The sequence below is a fragment of the Oncorhynchus gorbuscha genome, linkage group LG23 (assembly GCF_021184085.1).
Source record: "Oncorhynchus gorbuscha isolate QuinsamMale2020 ecotype Even-year linkage group LG23, OgorEven_v1.0, whole genome shotgun sequence".
Classification (NCBI taxonomy): Eukaryota; Metazoa; Chordata; class Actinopteri; order Salmoniformes; family Salmonidae; genus Oncorhynchus; species Oncorhynchus gorbuscha.
In genome coordinates, this window is record NC_060195.1 from 60,018,007 (window position 1) to 60,031,622 (window position 13,616).

Here is a 13,616-nt window from a genome sequence, read left to right on the forward strand (position 1 = left end):
TGTCTGAATACTGTAGCAACAACATTTTGTCTTTCGCAGCCTTGGCAACTACGCCTCTCTCCATGGACGAATGTACTGCAAGCCCCACTTCAAGCAACTGTTCAAGTCCAAAGGAAATTATGACGAAGGATTCGGACAGAAGCCTCACAAAGACCTTTGGAGTGCTAAAAATCAAGAGTATTCCATTGAAAATGAAAAGACTAATCTAAAATCCCCGTCCCCTGAAAAACTAGATTCCAGAAATTCCACAACCAGGAGCAGTGTCAGTTTGACAAAGATAGAGGTACCACCTCCACAGGAAAAGGAAGTGAGCAAATCACAGGATGAAAACAAAAAGCCCACTAGTAAGATTGCGGTTGTATGGCCCCCTCAAAATGATTCTCCCAAGAAAGTGTTCATGGTGGAAGACGAGGTGAAGCTGGTTAAACCCTCATGGCCCCCGCAGGATAGCTCTCCACAGACTGACACCGATGCCCATAAAAGCCAGATCAATGAACCTTCATTAAACGACAGCCCTGCTATAAAAACACAAAATTGTCCTCAAGAAACTGCATGGGAATGTGCCGTTGTAACTGTAGAAACTCCAGCAGAGAAGAAGGCTTTGACAAGTCCTGTAGACCTAGTAGAGGTACCAGAGAGTACTCCCAACCATGAACCCCCAAGAGACGGTGGCATAGAGGTAGCTGGGAAAGTGGAACCCGATGTGGAGGTGACACGCGAGGTGAACAAGGAAGGAGCTGTGGAAAGTGGGAATGTGACAGAGAAAGATGAAAAGGAAAGTGGAGAGAAGGTAGAGGAGGTGAGAGTAAATGGGCATAGCGGGGAGGCTGAGGCAGAGAACTTTTATAAAGAGGAGAAGGAGAAAATGGACATAGTAAATGGGAGTGAGGAGGATAAGGTCAAGGTCACAATGATAGATGGTGAGGCATCAGGTGAGGCAGCAGTAAACGCAAACTCCAACAACAACAATAACGGACTATTATTATTTGATGAACCAAAGTTCAAAGTGCTTGATGACTACAAAACGGAAGAAAGAGATGTAATACTTCAGTCCACGGAACCAGCTGCTGCCGAAAGTGATTTTAAGGAGGGCATATTCGGGGATGAAGAACTAAAATGGATGCCAACCGACGTTCTAGACATGGCGCAGAGGGAGGACGATTTTGTGCCAATGGGTGCCAAATGTATGGAGGCCACAGACGACAGTCTAGGTAAACATGTCTTCACAGAGGCGACTCAAAGTACATTTTCTTTTGAAGCGGAACCAAAGATAAGCACCTCTAGCTTCCTGGAGGACATTTTTGCTGGTCTGGATAACAGTTCCATCCTCCTGTCTGATTTCAAGTCTGACCTCTTCAGTGAGTCCGTCAGTGAGAGGCCCTTGGTGTCATCTCTGGACGACCTTTTGGATTTTGGAATGGAGCCAAGAGGAAACACAGAGAAACCCAAAGACGGGCGGAACGGGGATGAACCGCTTGACAGCTTTGCCATGAAGGATGTCTGTGCACAGGGGATAAGCAACATGCTGTGGAAAGATGATTATGACTCGCTGTCAGTGGAGGAACAGATCAAGAGGAACAGATATTATGACGAGGACGACAGTGATAACTCCTAAATCTGATAACATTTCATCCATGATTCTATCACTTAGTCAATTCTGTCCTCATGCAATCCCTAATTTCATTTCTGTCTGTGGAGAGATGAATCAAGCTAATATCACAACTTCCCTATAACTATTTTGTACTGTGTTTTAGCAATGATACCGATGCTCTTTATTACAATATATAGATTTGATCTTGCTGTTTAAAAGCACCTGGTGTGCAGTTAAAAACATGTTATAAAGGGATTTTCTGTTCCATGTTTTTCTGTATACATTGCTTCTGATATTTTAAAACCATCAAAACAGAACATATTCACATTTTTCAAGACATTCATTATACTTTCTTGCTACAGTATAAGGGTTTTCGATTTGCTTGGTTTGTTGGAAAGAATGCCTGTGAGGTTTAATCTTCCGAGTCTGATTAAAGATTATTTACTTTTCCTATTCTATTGTTTCTACATTAGTAATGTAGTTATTAATAAAGACTTGACATGTTTCTGGTACATGACTTTTTAATCAGTGGGGGGGAAGAGATACTAAGGTAAACATTGTGTGTAGAGGTGTAGTTTGGTCTACAGTCTGTATGGTTGGCCAGCTGTGATCTCTTAAGTTAGAGCCATATTTATTTCCATTGAGGGAGCCAGAGGGTTGTAGGAGGAATACAGATTTTAAAATGTACAGTGCCTTCAGAAAGAATTCATACCCCTTGGTTTATTCCACATTTTGTTGTATTACAGCCTGAATTCAATATATATATTTTTTTCTCACTCATCTACACGCACTACCCCATAATGACAAAGTGAAAACATGTTTTTTAGACATTTTTGCTACCTTATTGAACATGAAATACAGAAATATCTCATTTACATAAGTATTCATACCCCTGAGTCAATAAATGTTAGAATCACCTTTGACAGAGATTACAACTGTGAGTATTTTTGGGTAAGTCTCTAAGAGCGTTGTACACCTGGATTGTACAATATTTTCCCATTATTCTTTTATAATTCTTCAAGCTCTATCAAGTTGATTGCTGTTCATTACTAGACCAGCCATTTTCAAGTCTCGTCATAGATTTTCAAGACGATTTAAGTCAAAACTGTAACTTGGCCATTCAGGAACATTCAATGACATCTTGGTAAGCAACTCCAGTGTAGATTTAAACTTGGGTTTTTAGGTTATTGTCCTGCTGAAAGGTGAATTTGTCTCCCAGTGTCTGTTGGAAAGCAGATTGAACCAGTTTTTTTTTAAAGATTTTGCCTGAGCTTATTCTATTTATTTTTATCCTGAAAGGCTATTTAGTCCTTGCATATGACAAGCATACCCATTACATGATGCAGCCACCAGCATGCTAGCATGCTTGAAAATATGAAGAGTGGTACTCAGTGATGTGTTGTGTTGGATTTTCCCCAAACATAGCACTTTGTATTCAGGACAAAAACATTTCTTTGCCACATTTTTTCAGTATTACTTATGTGCCTTGTTGCAAACAGGATGCATGTTTTGGAATATTTATTCTATACAGGCTTCCTTCTTTTCACTCTGTCATTTAGGTTAGTCTTGTGGAGTAAATACAATGTTGTTGATCCATCCTCAGTTTTCTCACATCACAACCATTAAACTCTGTCACTGTTTTAAAATCACCATTGGTCTCGTAGTGAAATCACTGAGCAGTTTTCTTCCTGTCTGGCAACTGAGTTAGGAAGGACGCCTGTATCTTTGTAATGACTGGGTGTAATGACTTGATACTAGAGGTCGACGATTAATCGGCATGGCCGATTAATTAGGGCCATTTTCAAGTTTTCATAACAATCGGTAATCAGCATTTTTGGATGCCGGTTATGGCCGATTACATTGCACTCCACGAGGAGACTGCGTGGCAGGCTGACCACCTGTTAGGCGAGTGCAGCAAGGAGCCATGGTAAGTTGCTAGCTGGCATTAAACTTATCTTTTAAATATGGTCCTTCTGTAGCTCAGTTGGTAGAGCATGGCACTTGTAACGCCAGGGTAGTGGGTTCGATCCCCGGGACCACCCATACGTAGAATGTATGCACACATGACTGTAAGTCGCTTTGGATAAAAGCGTCTGCTAAATGGCATATTTTATATCCATGCAAACTCTACAAAAAATATGCATTAGCCTACCTCAAACTTCTCAGTTTTTGCAGTGCAATTCCTTGAAACCATCGGTCATGCATTGCAAATGTGTTTAGCAGCAATGTCAGTCAACCTTGCTAAAAAAAAGTGGAATCCTCACTTCCAGACGGATTGATTGGCTACTATTCATTTCGCAAATGATCCTGATTGGACAGCTCTCTTGTCAGCTGCAGTACCGCATACAGTCACTATCATGTCTCCCCCACTGCTTTCTCGCGGTGAGATCAGATGCGGAGCCCAGCGCAGGACGGACACAGTTTCAGCACCACTTGTCTTGGTGGGATGTAGACAACGAGACTGGTAGGTACAAATGCTTTGTAAACTGAATCCTATTGCTGCTATTTGTGTTTATTCAGTGGCGACAGCCTGCAACAGCTTACTGAACACTTGGTACAAGCTTTCGTCGTCATTCAGCCTTTTTTATTTCGTGCATGCGACTACTTTCTGCTTAGATTATAATCGTTTTGTAGTGACAGTGCAAACCATTCGGTCGCTGCTTCTTTGTGTTTAGAAATGCATCGTCTGTTGTTTGCTGTTGTCCTATTGGCTTTGCCCTCTGATGCACCGTCCGGGACTCCAAAGGAATGTTCTGTATTGAAGAGTGCGTCTCACATTAGCAGTGATGCTGCGATGTGTTGTGGTCCAGAATTGTCGGCAGATTTGATGTAAAGCGAACCAAATAGCTATGAGTTGAAACCATTTTATTGCTCCTTGCTTGAAGTGAATTGCGCAAGGCTCGCCTTAATATCATATTGTTGTTTGTTGATAGAGGCTACCACACTGAGCACATGCCTCAAGAACAAGTCCACTAGCACTTATGTCATCCACATACTACAGGGCGTTCAGCATAGGGACATATATTACATTACAACTACTGTTTTAAATACCACGCTAACAGTATATTTCACTCAGAATCTCCCTCATCAAGTGAGAACCTATAAGCCCTGTGTGTTTATTATTTCAAAACATTTCTACAAACAATTCACTTTGACATGGTGGGGTATCAATTTAAAATTCAGGCTGTAACACAACAAAATGTGGAAAAAAGTTAAGGGGTGTGAATATTTTTCCGAAGGCACTGCAGGGCTCCGTCACCATTACTAGCAGTTTTTTTCTATCCCAATTTTGGAATTTTTATATTTAGCAAAGCAAAATGGCCACACTGTGAAAACGAGTCATTAGTTAATTTAGCCCAAAACTGTCTAATTCCAATTCTCTGTTATGAGGAGCATCATATTATATTATAATTAAATCTATGATTTGATAGAGCAGTCTGACTGAGCGGTGGAAGGCAGCAGTAATATTTTTTAATTTTACCTTTAGTTAACCAGGCAAGTCAGTTTAAGAACAAATTCTTATTTTCAATGACGGCCTAGGAACAGTGGGTTAACTGCCTGTTCAGGGGCAGAACGACAGATTTGTACCTTGTCAGCTCGAGAGTTTGAACCTCCAACCTTCCGATTACTAGTCCAACGCTCTAACCACAAGGCTACCCTGCCTATCAACTTTGCATAGGCAAAGTATATTCATCTTTTACTTATTTATTTTCATTTTACGTTTTGGTGATAGCATCAATGTTTCGACAAAATGTAATTGCTATACTTGAAAAATAGGTATTTAAATATATCAGAGGGAAGGAGAGGACAAGCAGTGTGGATCTAGAGGCATCTGTTTGCAGTAGCTAGGTTCAACGCACTTGTTCTACCACAATGACCTTGCACATACAAAGTCAATAACTGCATGTGGACAACAAATGTTACATAGCCAAAAGTAGGTCGTTGATCTGTTTACTGTGCGGGACTAGAGTATCACCACTGTTTACCATTTAGGTGTAGTATACACAAGCATGACAAAGTAAATCGGAGCAAGACTGAACCGCCTCCGTTTTTAGAACTGTTGATTGTAGCCAATAGGGCATAGTGACCATTTAAGCTGCAGCGTCTTGTCATTCTGTGAACAGTGTGTCTAAACCTCGGGAAATCTATTGACAGAGACGTATTCTAACAGAGCCTTTGTGGGGCGAAACGCCATATATCTCAAAGGCTTTTTCACTATGCGACTGATCCTTTTTTGGAATTACACGGCTGTTTGAAGTTGCTACATCAATACTTTTCACACTTGCTTGTCAGAGAGCAATGCTGTAGCAGGAAGCATAGTCCATATTGTGTACGCGCAGCCTCTCTCTCTCTCGACCTTACAGTGCCTGGTCGTTAATTCCCCCGGTCCTGCCAAAATTCCCTCATTTAAGCTTGCGTTCTGGCATCGTACCAGTAACTGATATTTTACGGGTGAAAAAAATGTCCCATTTAATTTCAAACATCCTCAGTGCCCCATTTATCTAATTTGACAAGAAAGGCAGCAGTTGAATCTCAATTAAACAATGACATATCAAAACGGGTATCTTAGACAGATGGAAGAACAATGAAGGTTGTGGAAGAGAAGAGAGAGAGGAGGGGTCTTTATATGTACAAGGGATTGAGATGCTGAATTGGTTTGATCCATCTAAACACTGCCATATTGACTGATCTCAATAATATCATACGTATCATAATTGCCTATTCTACTCTACTGCATTGAAAGATTACGGTTCCTAAAAGAGCGATCACGGGCTATGATCAAAGCGAAATCGCCATATTTCACCTGGCTGTACCCTACAGCGTCCATGTTCACGTTTGCATTACCTTAGATATAGATCAGTGGTAAGTCAATACAGTAAGTAGCCGTGTGCTGTCAGCAGGCCGTGCATCGGTCAAGTGTAATAGTAACCCCGTAATAGCCTTGGATGCAGATTCCCTTACGTTAAAAGCGGTGGTCGACTGGGAAGCAACGATTTGCCTCAGGAAACATCCTGTGCATTTTTTTTTAGAAGCGCTGACTCACATCAAATGTATTGCAATATTGAACGTGTACCGTCCCAGGTCATATCACAACCCCTCTTATCTATAAATAGCTACTTATCTTTTACCGTAAGCCCTGTCCCATTGACACTGGTGAGGAGAAGCTCCACCGTACCCTATGTCTTAACTCTCTGAGGGGCATTTGATTGCGTGTTTATGGTCCTTCTCTCCACTTGCTACTTGCTTAAGATTCATTTGTATGCGTTGTTCCATTCGTGTAGGGAACATGTAGGTCTACATCTAGGATGTATTTGACTTGAGAAATTGATCCTTTGAAATATATACTTCATAACAATGCAACAGTGTACTGCCACAGTTCTAATGGAATGGAACATTGAATGCTCTTCTACTCACAGGGATAATAATATAATAGCCAACAACTACATATTCTTAATTATATGTGTGTGCTGTGGTGGAATGTTATTTATAAGAATCTACAAGGTTAATAGTTCATTCAGGAGATCAACACTATGTGACAGTGGTGGATGGCATCGATCAGAGAACGATAGAAATGTGGATCACAAAATATCATTTTACACTGTTCCCAGGTCATGTGCACTTCAGCGTTTATTGTTTTTCTTATCAAAGCAATTAAGGAAAATCTGTGTCACTGCATGTTATTACGGTAAACTTTTTTTTTTCCCCTCAGGGGAATATTTATCTCTTTCAAGTCTAGCCGGCCTGAGCTTGTCAAATGCCAATGTTGTTTTGTCCAAACAGAAGCAGCTTGAAACAGTTGCCATTTTATTAACACCTTGTGGATGTGTGCATATTGGGTCAGTATTTGGGGTTGTTTTAGATAAAGGCCTTTTAAAAGCCTGCTAGCATGTTGGTTTAGTAATGGGCCTAGTAGGAGCATGAACTCTCCCTGTTAAGTGTCCTCGGCTGTTTACAATAAATACAGTTTACCCCTTACATTTGAATTAATATGACTTAGAGTGTCATTTATTTGACTATTCTTAGAAAAAAGGGTTCCACAAGGATTCTCCGTCTGTCCCCATAGCAGATCCCTTTTTTGGATCCAAGTAGAACCCTTTTTGCTTCCAGGTTGAACCCCATTGGGTTCCATGTAGAACCCTTTCCCAATAGGGTTCTACATGGAACACAAAAGAGTTCTACCTGGAACCTAAAAGGGTGGTGGATGGCATCGATAAGAGAGCAATAGAAATGTGTATCGCAAAATATCATTTTACACTGTTCCCAGGTCATGTGCACTTCAGCGTTTAGTTGTTTTTCTTATCAAAGCAATTAAGGAAAATCTGTGTCGCTGCATGTTATCAAGGTAACCAAAGGGTTCTTCAAAGTGTTCTCCTATGAGTACAGCTGGAAAGCCCTTTTAGGTTCTGGAGGGCCCTTTTAGGTTCTAGATAGCACCTTTTTTTCTAAGACTGTACCTGTAGTCTGTTGGCTATATATTATTTTTGTGACAACGTTTATGTGGGACTATATTCTGCCTAAAGCAATGGTTCACTTGTATTGCCATAGTACTCTATGTGTTGCTACTTGTATTGCCATAGTACCCTATGTGTTGCTGCTGGTAATGTCATTTGTGTTTGTTATACCATGCATAAAAGGCACTAGTCTTGTGTAGTCTAGTCTTAATATGAACCACAGTACAGCTATAATACAATTCCTCACATTTCCTTTAGGGATTTTCATTCTCCAAGCGTCTCCAATGTTTTCATGCTGATGTGATTTGACCTGCGCCGTCCTCCTCTATACAAAGTCACTAACAAATGCAACTGTACATTTCATCCGTCTCACTCAATGCTCGGCCGTGATCATCTTTGTCATTGCCGTCCAGAGTTTATTGGATCACTAGATAATCCCTTTAGCTATGACAGTCACACATGGCTCCCATCCTGCTTGTGCTTTCCAAGGCCCAAATGTGACAGCAGCACACAATCAGTCAACCACAGTGACAGTGTTACCATATTTGTGTTTTATTTCATTTGACACTTTCATAAAATATGCTGGCTAGACACATTCTACATTTAGCAGGCGCTCTTATCCAGAGTAGTGAGGGCATATATTTTCGTACTGGTCCCCCGTGGGAACCAAACCCACAACTCTGGCGTTTCAAGCGCCATGCTCTGCCAACTGAGCCATACAGGACCGCAACGCCATGTTGTATACCACAGTGCATTCGATGCCAGTATTTAGGAAGTTACAGAGTCAAATTGATTGTGTTGTACTGTATCTGAACGGTCGTTGTATCAGTGATTATGCTAAGCCAGGCTATAGACACAAGCATTGTTTACCATATTTGTTTACAAGAATGGCAAATGGCCCTGAATGGCAAACACAGCGTTGTTATCCTCCGTAAGCATTGTAATGGCAGACGTCCACATTCATTCTCTGTGAAACAATTGAACAGTGTGTGATGTGATGCGAACGTGTCGGAGCGGAGCCAATCGGCTGTCACGCCAACACCACAAACACATCCGAGGTTGACGAGGTGAGCTACCGCCATCGGAAGAATTGGTAGCAATGCGATGTCTAATGAACGCAGCGACACAAACTCAGTCCATTAGCTTTCCCAGTATAATCCAATGGCTGATTATGTGGGGGATCTGAACTGTAAACTTGCAGTTGCAGTCTTCCTTTAAGTGCTTTAGCCAGAATGCGAGGACCTTTAGGACAAAGGTTCCTCTTTAACACGTCCTTGGAGCTCGTAGAGCTGGTATCACGGTGTTCGGCAGCCAATCTGGGACAAGAGATAAAGAGGAGGCAAACACACCACGATTCCACCCCATCAGCAGCATCAGCAGCCGTAGCCCACTTTGTTTTCTGCAGCCCTGCCTCCACCACAGCAGGGACTGAACGCCGACTCTGGTCCGCGCTCTGCGGTGTCGGTGTGTGGATCTACAGTACATGAGCAGCCTACTGAGCATAGGCCACCGCACCATTGTTAGCTGTGAGAAGGGAAGAGCTCCGAGCTCTGAGAGTGTCTCATGGGTCCCGGGTATAATTGGGTTCTGCTGAAGGGCATTTGCTGGTTTGCCAACTTGGCCACTGGAGGCGGACGGCTCCCAGCTCCCCATGTCAAGTGCATGATTGGATTTGCGCTGCAGTAGTCACACAAGAGAGGGGCTTCAGGGGAACGAGAGGTCCCCTCGCTGCCTCCTTGTGTTAAACTTTGGCAAGTGCCCCTTTTCCAACAAAAGTAGTTGTTGAATCTGCTCCTATATTTCCCGTATGTGTAAGTTGATATGTCCCACCCACACCACATACATTATGTCTCTGGTCCTGTGCCATTTAGAAAGAGAGGGTCAGGCTCAGCGCGCCATTAGAACCATTTAAGCTCTCAATTGTTTTTTAAAAATCCTCCTAGAGCACAGCACGGCTCCAAACTCATTATGGGCCTGGGTTAGAGGTCGAGAGACTGAGAGAAAGGGAGGATGAGGAGGAGGAGGTGTGGTCCATGCATGTTACTTTACATATCTGAAGCCGTGTACAGACCGCTATAGCCCCCAGATGCAACATTGAAGGATTATGGCTTGTTGGAAGGACGTGCTACATTTAGATGTGATTGGGTAGCCTTGTTCACGTTGTCAATTCTAGTCTGTTTCCACGCTGTGAGTCTGTGAACAAAACAATATTACAGCTCAGTGGACTACAATGTTCCATTTGAATACTCATTTGTTCACTCCAATAGGCTATGCACTACACAGGAGGCTGGTGGCACCTTAATTGGGGAGGATGGGCAAGTGCTAATGGCTGGAGCCGAATAGGTGGAAAGGTATCAACAAAATCAAACACATGGTTTCTATGTGTTTGATGCCATTCCGTTCGCTCCGTTCCAGCCATTATTATGAGCCGTCCTCCCCTCAGCAGCCTCCACTGATGCACTATTCTGATTGTTTATACAGTATATAGGATGGAGTAGACCTAACAGTATTTTTTTATTGCAAACAGACAGTAGTTAGATACAGCCCACGCATGTTTCCGCTTGCGTTATCCTCTGAGATCTGCATGTCAATTTGACATTTGCCTTCCGCTCAGAATTATGCCTCTCAAATGGATTTTGAAGGGAGGCAGGTTTAATATGGAACTGTCTGATCCCTGTCTTATCCCCGATGGCCACATGACCTACTAGTACTAGGGGATTTAAACACTCTATGAATCAGAGGTGCTCTATAAAGGCTTTGACTGACTTTGAAATGAAACAAACGCTTGAAGATCACTTTTGAAAAAACACACATTGAACACACATAGACAGGTGTTTTCTATGAAAAAGAAAATGAGAGTTATTTGTAAATATTAGGGATCCCCATTAGTTCCTGCCAAGGCAGCAGCTACTCTTCCTGGAGTTTATTATGGATCCCCATTAGTTCCAGCAGCTACTCTTCCTGGGGTCCAAACACATTAAGGCAGGTACATCACACATAAAACAAAAGATTAAACAGTACATCATATAACATTATTACATCATTACATATCTACAAAATGTATAATACCACCATACAACGTTATTTCAAGGTACGTTTGTGTAGAGTGCTAGCATTTGTGTGCTTATGCATGTGTCTGTACCTGTGTGTGTGTGTGTCTCATCACAGTCCCGCTGTTCCATAAGGTGTGTTTAAAACAAATCTGATTCTACTGCTTGCATCAGTTACCTGATGTGGAATAGAGTTCCATGTAGTCTGTTCTGGACTTGGGGATTGTGAAGGGTCCTCTGGTGGCGTGTCTTGTGGAGTATGCATGGACACGGCATCATTCAAAGAATTGAGTTTGATACACCTGGTACTGGATATGTCTGAAAAAGAATGTCTCACCGAGATTCATACCTGAACCGCACCTTTATTTGCCACGGAAGAGTACATGATCAGTATATATATTCAATGTACAGGCTACAATGTGGGGATCTCATGTGTGGTAATAACTACAGTACATGTGTATATAGGACTTGCATCCTTGGCACAATAAAGTTATAATGTTCTACTTAATCCATAGGCTTCATTAATACCATTCAGACTTGAAGTCGATACAACTATGATAGCTGAGGTTCATAGGTTCTGAACTAATATTCATACCATACGTTTTATAGCTAGCTACACATCCATGGGAATGCAGTTATTTCCATCCTCCACTACACAATAAGCAAATAAATAGTTAGCTAGGTATGTTATTTTTGCATGGCAAATATAAGCAAGGCAAGCTTACACAATCGTACATTCAATTTCCAGTAATTGCTTTAGCTAGCTAGATTCTTTACATCCACTGTTTCACAAGGCGACAGCCTGGTTTGCTGGTTTTCTCAGGAGTCCCTAAAACATTAAACAACACGAATTGCAATTTCAAACTCATGTAATAACACTAGCTAGCTAGCTGGCTAATGTTAGCTAGTCAGCTAACTTGCTAAATAGGGATTTTCGTAAATTAACTTTATGGCAAAAAAAATATGCACAATCGTTTGTCTGTATATTAACATATTCCTCTCAATTGTATTTTTTTTGCTTGACTCGTTATGACGTTATAATTACTTACATTTGCTTCCACCGTAATGTTTTGTCAGCCACCTTTGCTGAAAAAAGTCACCAGCGACGGGTGGCTCGCATCAATTTCGTCATTGGAACCACTCGATATGATTGGTCATATAAAAACCTTGGGACCCAAATGCATAATGAGTGCTCTTAACTCCCCCTTGTGGTGGTCTGGAGCAATGAAGCCATGACGCTGGGTACCTCTAAGTGTAAGCTGGGTACCTCGAGGTGTAAGCTCGCAACTTTTAAAGTAGGAGCCACTGTACATTTAGCTCTATAACCTAGCGTTTTGGATTTGAGATCATACCCAGGCCTGGAGTACCGAACGGGCATGCGACCCCCGACCTCCAGGGGGCCCCTAACCAAGTAATGTTTTCGTTTTTTTAGTTTCGGGTGGTTGAGTGACCCCTGGAGGTCAGATTGTATATGTTAGGAAAATGTGTAGAATTGCAGGAAATTTGCTGGAGGCCGGTGCCCCGTAGCCCCAAATGCAGTAGCCCGGCCCTGATCCAACCTCCCAGGGGAAGTTAGTATTTTGGGGGGGGGGAAGGGGGGGGTGATATTTGTTCTTTTGTAACTTTCTCACTCATCATTATTATACATATTCATGGTAGCATCCACATTAATGTAGAAGTGTTCAGAACATCTTCTATTCTTATTTACAATAAAAATGACTTCAACATGACACTATGCACCATTCAGTTCCTATTGGGCAAAGCATAATCTGAAACACAACCTCCCAAGAAAACTGCAAATGCATCCAACAAGTTTGTAGAATCACAAGCTTGACGTAGTCATTGTGTGCTAGGAATATGGTACCAAATATTAACATTTTGAATACTTGAATACACTTACATGTAAGTGAATTTGTCAATTTTCTTTGATCAAGTGAAAATACTCATATTTTCATAATACTGACATTCTGTACTGTCACCTCATATGAAATATTTGATCTCAAATCCAAAATGCTGGAGTATAGAGCCAAATGTAAAAAAAATAATAATAATTGCTTCACAGTCCAAATAAACACGGAGGGGAGTGTATTTACTGTACCCTGGGAATTGTGGGAAAGAAAAGCTATGACTTAAGGATGAAGGACTGCTCTGTCAACCCTCCTGAAGGGAATTTGAAATCAATTGTGTACACTACTTATATTATCGTCCTTTTAATTTGTAGTTGTTTGTTTTTGTTTAATCATGTGGTGCTACTGTACATATAGAGGTCACAGTTTTCACAGTTTATTCTTGACAAGAACCCCCGGGACTGTAGGCATTTGAACAGGGATGTTGAATGTATTGCATTTTGTAGTTTAACAAGGTTTTAAAGAACATCATCTCTGTTGCGGTCAAAAATAGTAAACACGACCTGGCTTGCACTTCAACTGTAATCCAGATATTTGGATTTAGCCATTTCTAAGCAAAACATCTGTCTCCTTCAGTCCTTATTTTCCGTTCGCAGGCTACACAAAATGGCATTGC

At 41.6% G+C, this 13,616-nt stretch overlaps 2 protein-coding genes across 8 annotated transcripts in view; both read left to right on the forward strand.

Annotated features, from left to right (window-relative positions):
* Window positions 1–182, forward strand: part of xirp2a (xin actin binding repeat containing 2a) — a 70,423-nt gene extending 70,241 nt beyond the window's left edge. For all 4 annotated transcript variants that reach the window (XM_046324440.1, XM_046324439.1, XM_046324443.1 and 1 more), the window contains one exon: window positions 40–182. The gene's annotated coding sequence lies outside the window, so the exon portion shown is untranslated. The remainder of the gene's footprint in view (window positions 1–39) is intronic.
* A 3,772-nt stretch (window positions 183–3,954) lies between these two features.
* The window catches only part of LOC124011412 (beta-1,3-galactosyltransferase 1-like), a 126,632-nt gene continuing 116,970 nt past the window's right edge, over window positions 3,955–13,616 (forward strand). For 2 of the 4 annotated variants that reach the window (XM_046324766.1, XM_046324765.1), the window contains exon 1: window positions 3,978–4,055. The gene's annotated coding sequence lies outside the window, so the exon portion shown is untranslated. Of the gene's footprint in view, window positions 4,056–13,616 lie in introns of all 4 variants that reach the window. The other 2 variants (XM_046324764.1, XM_046324767.1) reach the window with 2 other exon arrangements.